Raw genomic sequence first — 15,190 nt, 5'->3', positions numbered from 1 at the left:
GTTGGGAAATCGAGTGGATCAGGGAGGGGCCCTAGCATGTCTAACACCAGTTCTGACCCTTGCTGTATATCTGGTAGGATCCCAAGCCTCCCCAGCTGAGGACTTCCTCCAAAGACAGCCAGAACTTCCTTCTACCAAGCTCTGCAGTCGGTGACAGCATGCTTGAGTCACCGACAGCTAAGCACGCATAGGGTGCTGGCATCAGTGGCCTACGGATGTTCTGCTGCCTGCCAAGTTTGGTAAAAGGGAGTTCTGGCCACCTTCAGAGAAAGTCTTCAGCTGACAGAGCTTGAGGATCCTTATTAGCTAATGTATTTATATTTTGCGGTAGGGCAGGCAGCAAAAATTTGTGCCCACCCACTTTGGGCTCAGGCCCATCCAAAATTGGCTGTCTGGCTACGCCACTGCCAAAGAGGTTTGTTTCTGTCGCCTCTTTAAGATTTGCCTAAAATGGGGCAAGACATTATCATTAAACAAGTTGCAGACACAGCTTGCAACAGCTTTGTCTGGGTGATTTTTCTCCACAAACACCTGTACTTTACTCCACATGGAGAAGATGTCCTTAATCTCTGAAGAAGGCACATTCTCTCCTGTTTCTTCCTCCTTATCCGAAGCAACTTCTTCATCTGCCGTCTGTTGCACTTCTAGTTGAAGGTCTTGCAGCTCTTTAGTGGTGAGTTCTTCACTGTGGTCATCCACCAACTCTTCCACATCCTCGCCACTCACCTCCAAACCCATTGAATTACCTAAATAAACAATTGACTGCATAACATGTGTAGGGTCATCAGGTGAAGGATCTAACCCTTCTAAATCTCTCTCATGCACACATCCTGGCCATAATTTCTTCCAGCCACAGTTTATCATCCTGGATGTCACTTCCTGCCAAGCCTTATCTATGAGGCTGATGCAGTTGAGAATGTTGAAATGGTTTTTCAAGAACTTTCTTAAAGACAATTCTGTATCTGATGTCACCTCAAAGCACCTTTGAAACAATGCTTTTGTGTACAGTTTCTTGAAATTGAAAATGACATTCTGGTCCATGGGCTGGATGAGTGGTGTGGTATTAGGGGGCAAGAACTTCACAGTGATAAAACTGAACTGCTCCAACAGTGCATCCTCCAAACCTGGAGGATGTGCAGGAGCATTGCCATTAACAGGAGGCACTTAAGGGGCAAATGATTTTCCTGGAGGTATTTTTCACACTGGGGCCAAACACTTCATTCATCTACTCAATGAAAATTGCCCTCGTGACCCATGCTTTCTTGTTTGCCCTCCACATAACACAGTTTACTTTTGATTATTATTTATTATTTGTTGCATTTGTATCCCACATTTTCCCACCTCTTTGCAGGCTCAATGTGGCTTACAATACATCATGAGTAGTGGAAGAATGCTAGAAAATAAGCATTTAGTATTACAAAAGGCTCTTGGTCGACCTGATGATAATAAGTAATAGTATGCAAGTAGATATTATGATACGGTTCTGAATATGAGTGGGCGAATTGTGCATATTCACATTGGTTGATCTTTGTGGTACGCTTTGTTAAACAGATGGGTCTTCAGTAGTATGCGAAAGTTCATTCTTTCATAGATCGATTTCAAGCTGCTCGGCAGCACGTTTCATGGTTGTGTACTCAAGTAGGTAAAGTTTGATGCGTGCGTTAGTTTGTATTTCATACCTTTGCAGTTAGGGAAGTGCAGATCAAGGAATGTGCGGGATGATCTTTTGGCATTCCTAGGTGGTAGGTCTATCAGGTCTGACATGTAAGCTGGTGCGTCACCATGGATAATTTTGTGAACTATTGAGCATATTTTGAACGTGATGCGTTTCTTAAGTGGGAGCCAGTGTATGGAAGATGGAGAGTTCGGACAAGTATGGTGCTGAAAAATTTGTGTCTGAATTCAAAGATTACGTAGAGGCTGAAGGATTCATCCCCCAACAAGTCTTCAACTGTGATGAAACTGGCCTGTTTTGGAAGAAAATGCCAAAGAGAACATTCATTACACAGGAGGAAAAGGCATTGCCAGGACATAAGCACATTGTTTCTGCTAAATACTCTAGGAGTTTCTGAATGGTATACCAGTAAGGGCTTCACTTTACAATCACTACTAGCATTACCTCACAACAAAAGAGTAAGCCTATCTTTCATAGGCTTATGTCCTGGCAGTGCCTTTTCCTCCTGTGTAATGAACGTTCTTTTTGGCATTTTCTTCCAAAACAGGCCAGTTTCATCACAGTTGAAGACTTGTTGGGGGATGAATCCTTCAGCCTCTACGTAATCTTTGAATTCAGACACAAATTTTTCGGCACCAGACTTGTCCGAACTCGCAGCTTCTCTGTGCCTAGTAACACTGTGTATGCCAATGCGCCTCTTGAATTTTTCGAACCAGCCTCTGCTGGCCTTAAAATCACTTAGTGAAGCAGCACTCGTCCCAGGCATTTTCTTAATGAGATCGGCATACAACAGTCTGGCCTTTTCACATATGTTGGCCTCAGAAACAGAATTGCCATCTAACTGTTTTTGATTGATCCAAATTAATAATAACTGTTCCACATCTTCAATTGTTTGTGATCTCTGATTTGTTAGCACATTCACACCTTTTGCTACTTTTGCCTTCTTTATTGCTTCCTTTTTCACCACGATTGAACTTATCGTGGATGGTGACTTCCCGTCAGTGGTGTTCCGATGCTGGCTGACACCCGGGGCGGATCGCCGAAGCGCCCCCTCGTGCAGCGCAACCCCCCCCCCCCGGCAAAATGACACCCCCCGGGTGCATGCCGCTGGGGGGGGGTGCCGCGGCGCGCACCTGTCGTCCATGTCCGAGTTCGCATGTGTTCACTGCTCCCTCTGTCCCGGAACAGGAAGTAACCTGTTCCGGGGCAGGGAGCAGTGAACACATGCGAACTCGGAGACACGGCACCGCCCCCCAGCGGCATGCACCTGAGGCGGACTGCCCCCACCGCCCCCCCTTGGTGCGCCACTGCTTCCCGTACATGCGGCCGATTTCAGCAATGCCACTCTCGTATTTTTCAATGATTTCCTATCCTTTTTCTTTGAAGGACTGCTGGCTTTTTTGGGTCCCATGATGAGAGCAGTCAACCAGCAGTAGTAGTAGTGTAGGGAAAACAACGAAATTTTGGTCATAAAACAGCAGGCACTTTTATAAAGGCAGTCAACCAGCAGTAGTAGTAGTGTGGGGCAAAACAATGAAATTTTGGTCATAAAATAGCAGGCACTTTTATAAAGGCAGTCAACCAGCAGTAGTAGTGCGGGGAAAATGACGAAATTTTGGTCATAAAACAGCAGGCACTTTTATAAAGGCAGTCAACTAGCAGTAGTAGTAGTGTGGGCAAAACGAAATTTTGGTCATAAAGCAGGCACTTTATAAAGGCAGTCAACCAGCAGTAGTAGTAGTGTGGGCAAAACAATGAAATTTTGGTCATAAAATAGCAGGCACTTTTATAAAGGCAGTCAACCAGCAGTAGTAGTGTGGGGAAAATGACGAAATTTTGGTCATAAAACAGCAGGCACTTTTATAAAGGCAGTCAACCAGCAGTAGTAGTAGTGTGGGCAAAACAATGAAATTTTGGTCATAAAAAGCAGGCACTTTTATAAAGGCAGTCAACCAGCAGTAGTAGTAGTGTGGGAAAATGACGAAATTTTGGTCATAAACAGCAGGCACTTTTATAAAGGCAGTCACCAGCAGTAGTAGTATGTGGCAAAACGACGAAATTTTGGTCATAAAAAGCAGGCACTTTTATAAAGGCAGTCAACTAGCAGTAGTAGTAGTGTGGGCAAAACAATGAAATTTTGGTCATAAAACAGCAGGCACTTTTATAAAGGCAGTCAACTAGCAGTATGTAGTATGGGCAAAACAATGAAATTTTGGTCATAAAAGCAGGCACTTTTATAAAGGCAGTCAACTAGCAGTAGTAGTATGTGGCAAAACGACGAAATTTTGTGATCCCACAGCAGGCACTTTTAAAGGCAGTCAACCAGCAGTAGTAGTAGTGTGGGCAAAACATGAAATTTTGGTCATAAAAGCAGGCACTTTTATAAAGGCAGTCAACTAGCAGTAGTAGTAGTGTGGGCAAAACGACGAAATTTTGGTCATAAAACAGCAGGCACTTTTAAAGGCAGTCAACCAGCAGTAGTAGTAGTGTGGCAAAACGACGAAATTTTTGTGATCCCACAGCAGGCACTTTTATAAAGGCAGTCAACCAGAGTAGTAGTAGTGTGGGCAAAACAATGAAATTGGTCATAAAATAGCAGGCACTTTTATAAAGGCAGTCAACCAGCAGTAGTAGTAGTGTGGGGAAAATGACGAAATTTTGGTCATAAAAACAGCAGGAACTTTATAAAGGCAGTCAACCAGCAGTAGTAGTAGTGTGGCAAACGACGAAATTTTTGTGATCCCACAGCAGGCACTTTTATAAAGGCAGTCAACCAGCAGTAGTAGTAGTGTGGGCAAAACAATGAAATTTTGGTCATAAAATAGCAGGCACTTTTAAAAGGCAGTCAACTAGCAGTAGTAGTAGTGTGGGCAAAACGACAAAATTTTGGTCATAAAACAGCAGGCACTTTATAAAGGCAGTCAACCAGCAGTAGTAGTAGTGTGGCAAAACGACGAAATTTTTGTGATCCCACAGCAGGCACTTTTATAAAGGCAGTCACCAGCAGTAGTAGTAGTGTGGGGAAAATGACGAAATTTTGGTCATAAAACAGCAGGCACTTTTATAAAGGCAATTAACCAGCAGTTGTATAGTGTGGGGAAAACGACGAAATTTTGGTCATAAAACAGCAGGCACTTTTATAAAGGCAGTCCACCAGCAGTAGTAGTATGTAGGGAAAAAACGAAATTTGGTCATAAAACAGCAGGCACTTTTATAAAGGCAGTCCACCAGCAGTAGTAGTAGTGTGGCAAAACGACGACATTTTGTGATCCCACAGCAGGCACTTTTATAAAGGCAGTCAACCAGCAGTAGTAGTAGTTTGGGGAAAACGACGAAATTTTTGTGATCACATAATCGGAAACAATACCCCAGAAGAACGCACCAGAAGAAAGACACGTGAGAACGCAAAATTAGCAGTGTGGGCACACTGATGAAATCCGAGGCGACCGACGAAAACCGAGTCAAAAATTTCGTGAAACAAATCGACGATAACCGAAAACGACGAAATCCAAAGTCAACGAAAACCGAGGTTTCACTGTACTTGGGAGGGCTGCCCAAATGAAGGATAAGGGTAGTGCCTTTCTTATGGGTTAAATTGGAACCTCAGTTGGGGAAAAGAAAATGAGGACTCTTGACTGGAAAGGACTGTATTTAATTTGCTGCAGCCTTCCTGGATTATGTCTGTACAATGTACATTTGCATCTTTGATTTTCTGCATTGTTGTTGTTCTGGTTATAATAATAATAATAACAATTATTTGAAATAAAAAGAAATCAAACAAAATAAAACATGGAAAAGAAAATAAAATGATACCTTTTTTATTGGACATAACTTAATACATTTCTTGATTAGCTTTCGAAGGTTGCCCTTCTTCCTCAGATCGGAAATAAGCAAAAATAAGATCTGAGGAAGAAGGGCAACCTTCGAAAGCTAATCAAGAAATGTATTAAGTTATGTCCAATAAAAAGGTATCATCTTATTTTCTTTTCCATGTTTTATTTTGTTTGATTTCTATTGATAACCTTAAGAGTGGACTAACACGGCTACCACACTCCTCTACTTGAAATAAAAAGAAATAGTAGTGTTAGAGAGCACATGGTCTTTGGTTGCCTTCACCCCCGCCATGAGAAAAGGGGGTATCCTGATTGGGCCCAATAACCTAAGGATGACTAAAGAGGGAAGTTTTGCTAACAATAGCATTAACTGAGAGTGAAGCTCCAGGTGGGGAGAAGGGGAACCCATCCTAGTAGCAGAGTAGGAGAAGCCTGTTCGGTGACAGAAAGGGCAGTTTGAAGAAATGCACCTCTGTGAGAAGGACAGACAGGGGGAAATATTTTTTCACTTAAAGAATAATTAAGTTCTGGAACTCGTTGCCAGAGGATGTGGTAACGGTAGTTAGCATATCTGGGTTTAAAAAAAAGGTTTGGACAAGTTCCTGGAGGAAAAGTCCATACTCTGTATTGAGATGGACATGGGGAAAGCCACTGCTTGCTCCAGGATTGGTAGCATGGAAGGTTGCTACTAATTGGGTTTCTATCAGGTACTTGTGACCTGGATTGGTCACTGCTGGAAGCAGGATACTGAACTAGATGGACCACTGGTCTGACCCAGTGTGGTTATTCTTATGTTCTTATGGTCCAGATAAGCTTTGGCGGCTAGGTAAAAGCCCAGTGTGACAGCTTGCCGTGGAAGGAGCGGGAAGCTATAGCCTTGGATTGTTCTGCCAGGAAGGAAGGGTATTGGAGGACTGGTTGGAGTTGTAAATATGTAAATACCCTAAGAATTTAATGTCACGTTCCTTACCTGGAAGCTCTGGGGCTGCGCATGGGCAGGGCATCTGGCATCACACAGCTTCCCAAGCGAGGCTTTGAGGGAGGAAGGCGCGTGCTTGAGCGACTGACGTCATCTGCTTTCCTCCAGTGCATCTGCTTGGCCACGCCTCTACTGCCAGCCTACCCCTTTAAATTCCTTTGACTCAGGACAATCGGCACTTCGGCAATGGCTTGGTTTCGTCATGTCTCCAAGTGTCTCCCGAAGCTGCTGTGAGCTCCTGAAGCTACAGAACTCCTTGCCCTTTACCAGCAGTGTGTTCCTGCCTAAGCTACAGAACTTCTTGCTGTGAGTGTTTGACTGCAGTCACAGATTTTCCTTGCTAAGGCTCTGCTTAAAGCCACAGAACTTCCTGGCTGAGACTGCCTGTTTGAAGCTACAGATTTACCAGCAGCGTGTTTCTTCCTAAAGCTGCAGAACTTCTTTCCATGAGTGTTTGACTGCAGTCACAGTGTTTCCTTGCTGTGGCTCTTTCTTAAAGCTATAGAACCTCCACGCTGAGACTGCTTGTTTGGAGTTACAGATCTACCAGCATTGAGTTCTTGCCTAAGTTACAGAAGTTCTTTACCGGCGTGTAATGTGTTTGACTGAAGTCACAGTGCTTCTTTGCTGTAGCTCTTGCTTAAAGCTACAGAACTTCCTTGCTGAAACTGCCTGCTAAGAGTTCCTGCCTGAGGTTACTGACCTTCTTTGTTGAGAGTGCCTGTTTGTAGATACAGAGTCCCACTGGTGATCGTCTGTCTGAACTGAAGTCTCAGAACTTTACTGCCGTGAGGGCCTACCAGACTACAGAACTTCCTTGCAGCTAGAGCCTTCTTAGGGATTGAGAATGGACTTGCGTTGAGTCTGCCTAGTTCACCTGGCTTCCAGCTGTGGTGCCTGTCTGAGTGTCTTGCCTAAGAACTTTCCATCTGCATTGGTGCTTCTATTTGTGTGGTAAGTCCTGCCAGCCGCCTGAACCTGGGGGCTGAACTCCTGGGGAACAGCGATCGGTCAGGTGAAGTTCTCTGGGTTCGTCGGCTGTCCATAGTCTCTCTGGGCTAGGACCTGAGAACTCACTTTCCCCGCACTAGCGTGTAACTCTTGCCTGCCTGCTGACCAGCACCACTACAGATTACCGAAGCCATGAGTTCCACCGATAAACCCACCCTTCCAGATCTAGTTCTGACATTACGGCAACAGCAAACCAGTTGCAACATTTTTCAGAAGTCCTACAAGACTATGCACTCAATTGTCAGCTTTCCGTGCTTCGCCTCCTAGACCTTCCTCTCCAGCGTTGTCTGCCTCGATGCGAGTTCCCGATCCTCCACATTTTGATGGAAACCCTCATGCCTATAGAGGCTTTCTAAACCAGTGCCTAATGCACTTTGAATTACAGCCTGGAAATTTTCCCATACATCGTAACAGCCACCTACATCGTTTCTCTTCTCTCTGGATGAGCCCTGGTCTGGGCCTCTCCTCTTTGGGAGCAACGGGATCCCATTCTTTCAGATTTGACTGCCTTTCTACAACAATTTTGCCTGGTATTTGATTAACCTGGATGACCCTCCTCCTCTGCTACCAATATTCTGCATCTCCAGCAAGGAACTCTCACAGTGGGTGATTATGCTATCCAATTCCGCATGTTAGCCACTGAATTAAATTGGAATCATGATGCCCATGGTAGCAGTCTTTTGGCAAGACCTGGCTGGAAGAAATAAATTTAATTAGCGGGTCGAGAATTACCCCCTAGCTTTGATGAACTTATCACCCTGTGCATTCAGATTGATGTCCACTTTCAGAGAAAGCGCAAGAGAGAGAGGCGATTCGTCAGATTTTGCGATGGACTTTGCAAGGGCAGTCACCAGCTCCTCCCACTGGAAGATGTATGACTAAATTGGAGTCTTCCGAAGAACCCATGATGGTTGGACGCTCTAGACTCTCAGATGAGGAAAGACGCAAGAGAGGCACGATAAGCAATGTAAGTATTTTAGTGACTGTTCCAGCCTCCCAAGATCTGTTACTGTAAGATCTCAGTATCTGGATGTATAACCTCAGCAGGCCCTGAAGTCTCTTTATATTTCTGAAATGTCCTTTATTGAATAATAAACAAGTTTACTCACAAATCAGAAGAGGTGCCTCTTAGCACAGAGCCTTCAAATTTATTTATTTATGGTTCATTTCTACCCCACATTTTCCCACAAATGCAGGCACAATGTGGCTTACATGATTATAAAAATTATAAAAGAAGAAACGTACAATACATGGATGTTACAGAAGAAACTGAGGTAACGCTAACCACAATAACAATGACTAAACAGCAGCGTTATTGATGGAGTAAGTTTTTTCGAATAGAAATTTTTCAGCAACTTCTTGAAGCGATGGTGATCAGCTTGCGATTTTAAGAACAAGGGTAAAGGATTCCAAATCTTCGGGCTGGTGTAGTGGAAAGACAAGGCAAAAGAAGCTTGTATTTGACACCCCCACAAGATGGGTAATGTAGTTGGAGATAGGAGTGAGCTGTTTTTATGGCATTTCTTGGTGGAAGATCAATTAAAGGAATCATGTATTTCAGAGCTAATCCGTACATTATTTTTGTGTTAACATGCAGATCTTGAAGGCGATTCGTTCTTTTACTGGTAGCCAGTGTAGATTGAGATGCAGAGGCTGCGCATGAACCATGCACAATTTTCCCAAGATGAGTCTTGCTGCAGTGCTCTGGGCAGTCTGGAACTTTCTCAGTAAGTGCTCCTGACAGCCCGCATATATCCCACTACAGTAATCTAGGTGAGACAGATGACGGCAGATAAAGACCTGTACGGCCCATCTAGTCTGCCCAACAAGATAAACTCATTTACATGGTATGTGATACTTTATACAGTGGGGGAAATAAGTATTTGATCCCTTGCTGATTGTGTAAGTGTGCCCACTGACAAAGACATGAGCAGCCCATAATTGAAGGGTAGGTTATTGGTAACAGTGAGAGATAGCACATCACAAATTAAATCCGGAAAATCACATTGTGGAAAGTATATGATTTATTTGCATTCTGCAGAGGGAAATAAGTATTTGATCCCCCACCAACCAGTAAGAGATCTGGCCCCTACAGACCAGGTAGATGCTCCAAATCAACTCGTTACCTGCATGACAGACAGCTGTCGGCAATGGTCACCTGTATGAAAACACCTGTCCACAGACTCAGTGAATCAGTCAGACTCTAACCTCTACAAAATGGCCAAGCAAGGAGCTGTCTAAGGATGTCAGGGACAAGATCATACACCTGCACAAGGCTGGAATGGGCTACAAAACCATCAGTAAGACGCTGGGCGAGAAGGAGACAACTGTTGGTGCCATAGTAAGAAAATGGAAGAAGTACAAAATGACTGTCAATCGACAAAGATCTGGGGCTCCACGCAAAATCTCACCTCGTGGGGTATCCTTGATCATGAGGAAGGTTAGAAATCAGCCTACAACTACAAGGGGGGAACTTGTCATGATCTCAAGGCAGCTGGGACCACTGTCACCACGAAAACCATTGGTAACACATTACGACATAACGGATTGCATCCTGCAGTGCCCGCAAGGTCCCCCTGCTCCGGAAGGCACATGTGACGGCCCGTCTGAAGTTTGCCAGTGAACACCTGGATGATGCCGAGAGTGATTGGGAGAAGGTGCTGTGGTCAGATGAGACAAAAATTGAGCTCTTTGGCATGAACTCAACTCGCCGTGTTTGGAGGAAGAGAAATGCTGCCTATGACCCAAAGAACCCGTCCCCACTGTCAAGCATGGAGGTGGAAATGTTATGTTTTGGGGGTGTTTCTCTGCTAAGGGCACAGGACTACTTCACCGCATCAATGGGAGAATGGATGGGGCCATGTACCGTACAATTCTGAGTGACAACCTCCTTCCCCCGCCAGGGCCTTAAAATGGGTCGTGGCTGGGTCTTCCAGCACGACAATGACCCAACATACAGCCAAGGCAACAAAGGAGTGGCTCAGGAAGAAGCACATTAGGTCATGGAGTGGCCTAGCCAGTCACCAGACCTTAATCCCATTGAAAACTTATGGAGGGAGCTGAAGCTGCGAGTTGCCAAGCGACAGCCCAAACTCTTAATGATTTAGAGATGATCTGCAAAGAGGAGTGGACCAAAATTCCTCCTGACATGTGTGCAAACCTCATCATCAACTACAGAAGACGTCTGACCGCTGTGCTTGCCAACAAGGGTTTTGCCACCAAGTATTAGGTCTTGTTTGCCAAGGGATCAAATACTTATTTCCCTCTGCAGAATGCAAATAAATTCATATACTTTCCACAATGTGATTTTCCGGATTTAATTTGTGATGTGCTATCTCTCACTGTTACCAATAACCTACCCTTCATTATGGGCTGCTCATGTCTTTGTCAGTGGGCACACTTACAAAATCAGCAAGGGATCAAATACTTATTTCTCCCACTGTATGTATACCCGAGTTTGATTGTCTTTGCCATTCTCAGGGCGCAGACCGTAGAAGTCTGTCCAGCACTGTTCTTGTACTAAAAGATCGAAGATTCTGGAATCCTAAAGAGTTACAAGATTCCGGAATCCCAATTAGTAGCAACATTCCATGTAGAACCCCAAGAGTAACATAGTAAATGACGGCCAGATAAGACCTGAACGATCCAGTCCAGTCTGCCCAACAAGATAAACTCATTTACATGGTAGTGATACTTTATATGTATACCTGAGTTTGATTTGTCCTTGCCGTTCTCAGGGCACAGACTGTAGAAGTCTGCCCAGGTACGTTCTGTACTAAAACGTTCTGAAGCTAACGTCAAAGCCCCTTAAAATTTATACTCCAGCCCATCCCTATCTATTTAGGGCGTAGACCGGAGAAGTCTGCCCGGCTCCCTTTTTGTTTCCAATTACAAGCGTCGCCACCCACAACTCCGCTAAGATTCCACTGAACCCATTCCTTCTAATCAGGATTCCTTTGTGTTTATCCTACGCAAGTTTGAATTCCATTACTGTTTTCATCTCCACCCACCTCCCGTGGGGAGGGCATTCCAAGCATCCACCACTCTCTCCGTGAAAAATACTTCCTGACATTAGTCCTGAGTCTGCCCCCCCTTCAACCTCAATTCATGTCATCTAGTTCTTCCGCCTTCCTGTCTCCGAAAAAGGTTCATTTGCGGAATTAATACCTTTCAAATATTTGAACGTCTGTATCACATCACCCGTTTCTCCTTTCCTCCAAGGTATACATGTTCAGGTCAGCAGTCTCTCCTCATATGGTTAGCAACGCAAATCCCATACCATTTTCGTAGCTTTTCTTGCATCTCTTCCAGTCTTTTTACATCTTTAGCAAGTTCTTGCTTTCACATAGGCGGGGACATGTCAGATAACACTCCAGGGTTGACACAAAACAGTCTGTATGAATCACTGCTTGCTGCCACTGACCACTGGAGACAAGAAAACTTTTAAAAGGAATATGGGGGGGTGGGGGGGGGGGTCAAGAGAGGCAAGGGGAGATGCCTGGTTGCCGGCTGGAGAAGGGACAGGAGGGAGAGAGAAAGGACCATTTTGTGGAGGTGAGGGTGGGGGAAGAGAATGCTGGACTGTTTGTGGGGATAGAGAAAGAGAAGGTAAATGATGAACGGTGTGGGTGGGGAAGAGAAGGTAAAATACTAGACTATGTGGTGGGGGTGCAGGTGGGGTAGAAGGGGTAGAAGATAAAATGTGTAGGGGGTGTGCCTTGACAATTTTTAGCGCTGTTAAGTGTGCCATGAAAGAAGAAAGGTTGAAAATGTCTGCTGTAGAAATAGAGGGGCAAAAGCCAGATTCAGTGGATCAAGAATAGGCTGAGATGAAAAAAATGTTGATGGGTGAAGGATGAAAGGAGAGAAGGAAGATGGTATGACAGTTGGAAGGGCAGATAGGAGAGTAAGTGTAGGCGTAAACAGTAATCACACTGTCCTCTACTTGACAGCGTAGCAGGGGCGTAGCTACGGGTGGGCCTGGATGGGCCCAGGCCCCGCCCAGTTAGGCTCAGGCCCATCCAGAGAAGATTCCCAACACCTCCGTAACCGACGTGTTCTCCTCACACCCTCTCCCACCCCCACCGTAGCGCTTCCCTTTAACGCTATCGGCGCTGCCTCCTCACCTCACAGTCTCTGTTTTCCACCCCCGCGGCAGCGCTTGCAATTTGCTATCGTCGGTGTGCTGCCTGACACAGCTGACAGACGCAGCATGACGTCCTACTCCGGGACCTTCCCTCTGCCGCGTCCGTTCCGCCCTGCGTAAACAGGAAGTTGAATTAGCGCGGCAGAGGGAAGGCCCCGGAGCAGGACGTCGGTGCTGCGTCTCTCAGCTGTGTCAGGCAGCGCTGACGATAGCAAATTGCAAGCGCTGCAGCGGGGGTAGGGCATGGAGGCTGTGAGGTGAGGAGGCACTGGACTTGCAGGGGGGGAGGTTGCAGGGAAGGGGAGACGGAGAGGTGCTGAATTTGCAGGGGGGGAAGGGGAGAGGAGCTGCATATGCTGGCGGGCGGGCGGGGGGTTGGAGGGAAAGGGGAGGTGAGGTGCTGGACATGTAGAAGGGGGGCTGGGATAGGTGCTGGATATGCAGGGGATTGGGATGGCTGAAGGGAAAGGAGAGAGATGTGGACCATGTGGGGAGTAGGTAGAGGTCCAGCATGGAGTGGGTAGGACAGAGCATGGGTGCCCACCCATCCAACCTGCTGGCCCACCCAAAAATTGCTTTCTGGCTACGCCACTGCAGCGTAGGATAAGAAATGCAACTAATAAATTTTATATAGCACTCTGGAATGGTTAGCACAGCTATATAACCTACCAAGTTCTAACTGTTTCTAAAATATGCTTATGTTACTGAACTATAAACATGTAACTAATAGTAATAACAAAGAATTATTTCCAAGAAGTATAATAGCAAATAAATGCATTTACAAGAATGCAATATTGCTAACATAGGACACATGTTTTGAAAATGATTGGGGGTGCTGAACTCTTAACTTGCAACAAATTTTCCCTCAGCAAAGAAAAAACAAAGTACATTTGGTAGTAAGTAAGCAGTCTATGTCTAAATGTCAAGAGCAGGGCAAGTAATGTGGGACATGGAGAAGATTCATGTGGCCAAATCAAAAGCTAAGGTCCTGCCAGTCTCTCTTCCTTCCCACCCTTTGCTGCTAGTCATTCTCTATTTCCCCCTCCCCCCCCCTCCCCATTCAGGCCTCCACAGCACTTTCCTCCCAGTTTCTTCTTTTCCCCTTCCCTAATCCTCCTGCACTTTTTAAATTTTTCTCTTCCTCCACAGGTACAATTTAATTTTTTTTACATTTGGGGACAGAGTTAATAGCTCTCTGCCTACCCAACTTTTAGCCTGCTCTGCTTCTCATTTCCCTTTGGCCCAGCCTTCTATTTCTCTCCGCTCCCCAGCAAGCTCCAATGCAGTTGCCATTCCATGTAGGTTTGGCCTCAACCATCCCTTCACTATTTCCCATTTCTCACTCTCCTGTACAGATGAGACTTCCTTTCCTTGGTAGATTTTAACCCGTCTTGAGTTTGACCCCCATACCCCACAGGCTTGGGTCATTTCCCTGCTCTGCTCTCCCAGGCCCCAAGCACATCCCTGTTTTGTAAGACTGATCCTGCTTCTCCATTCCCTTCACTGCAGCATTTCTCCTGATACTCACAGATTACAGGTCAGTGACCACCTCTGCCTGCAGAATCCACATGAGATTATTTGCCACATGCCCACTCTGAGCCCTGGAAGCCCAGCAAGGATCACAGCTTGAAACCATGTGAGAAACAAGTTCCAGCAGCCCAAGCCACTGTGTTCTAGTCTTCCTGCATGATATTACTCCAGTAACCAATTAAGCAGGGGAAAAGGCCAGGGAGCCAAACAGGAAACATACAGAGTTTATGATACCATATATCCCTTGTTCTCCCTCCCTCTCCAAACTCTACTATTGGTCTCATAGTGTCAATGACCCTTAGAGAAAAAACCTTTCTTCAATTTTTTGCCGCTCAAGAGCCAAGCCGCAAGCGAGAATGGAGAGGAGTCGGCCATCTTGATCAGTCCCTGTACCAATCTCACCTCGGGCCCTAACGGGATTGGCTCCTGAACTGTCAAGCGGCCAACTGGGAGCCACCAGAATCACTAGACCCGAATGTCGCTTGATGCGCTGTACTACATGGCCCACCAATGGCCACAGAGGGAACACATAGAGCAAACTCTTGAACTGGCCATGGAAGAACAAACGCGGTCGATGCCTTCGGCCCGCGGATCCCGTCTCCGACTGTAAAAGCGCAGAACCTGGGCATTGTTGGCCAACGCCATGAGATCCAACACCAGACGACCCCACTTCAACACTATGCGATCGAAGACTGATGGATGAAGAGACCACTCTCCGGGATCCAACGTGTGCCTGCTGAGAAAGTCTGCGCTCACGTTGTCTACTCCTGCCACGTGTACCGCCGAGAGAGCCTGAAGATGCCTTTCCGCCCAATCCAGTAACTCTGCCGCTTCTGCAGCCAGCGGTTGACTCCGCGTTTTCCCCCTGCTGATTTACATATGCAACGGCCGTGGCATTGTCGAAAGAATTCTGACCATCCTGCCTTCGAGAAGGAACTGAAAGGACTGAAGAGCCAACCGAATTGCTCGCGTCTCCAGATGACTGATGGACCAACAAGCTTCCTCCAATGTCCAAC

The sequence above is a fragment of the Microcaecilia unicolor genome, chromosome 2, assembly GCF_901765095.1.
Source record: "Microcaecilia unicolor chromosome 2, aMicUni1.1, whole genome shotgun sequence".
In the NCBI taxonomy this organism is placed as follows: domain Eukaryota; kingdom Metazoa; phylum Chordata; class Amphibia; order Gymnophiona; family Siphonopidae; genus Microcaecilia; species Microcaecilia unicolor.
This window is presented reverse-complemented; position numbering follows the sequence as displayed.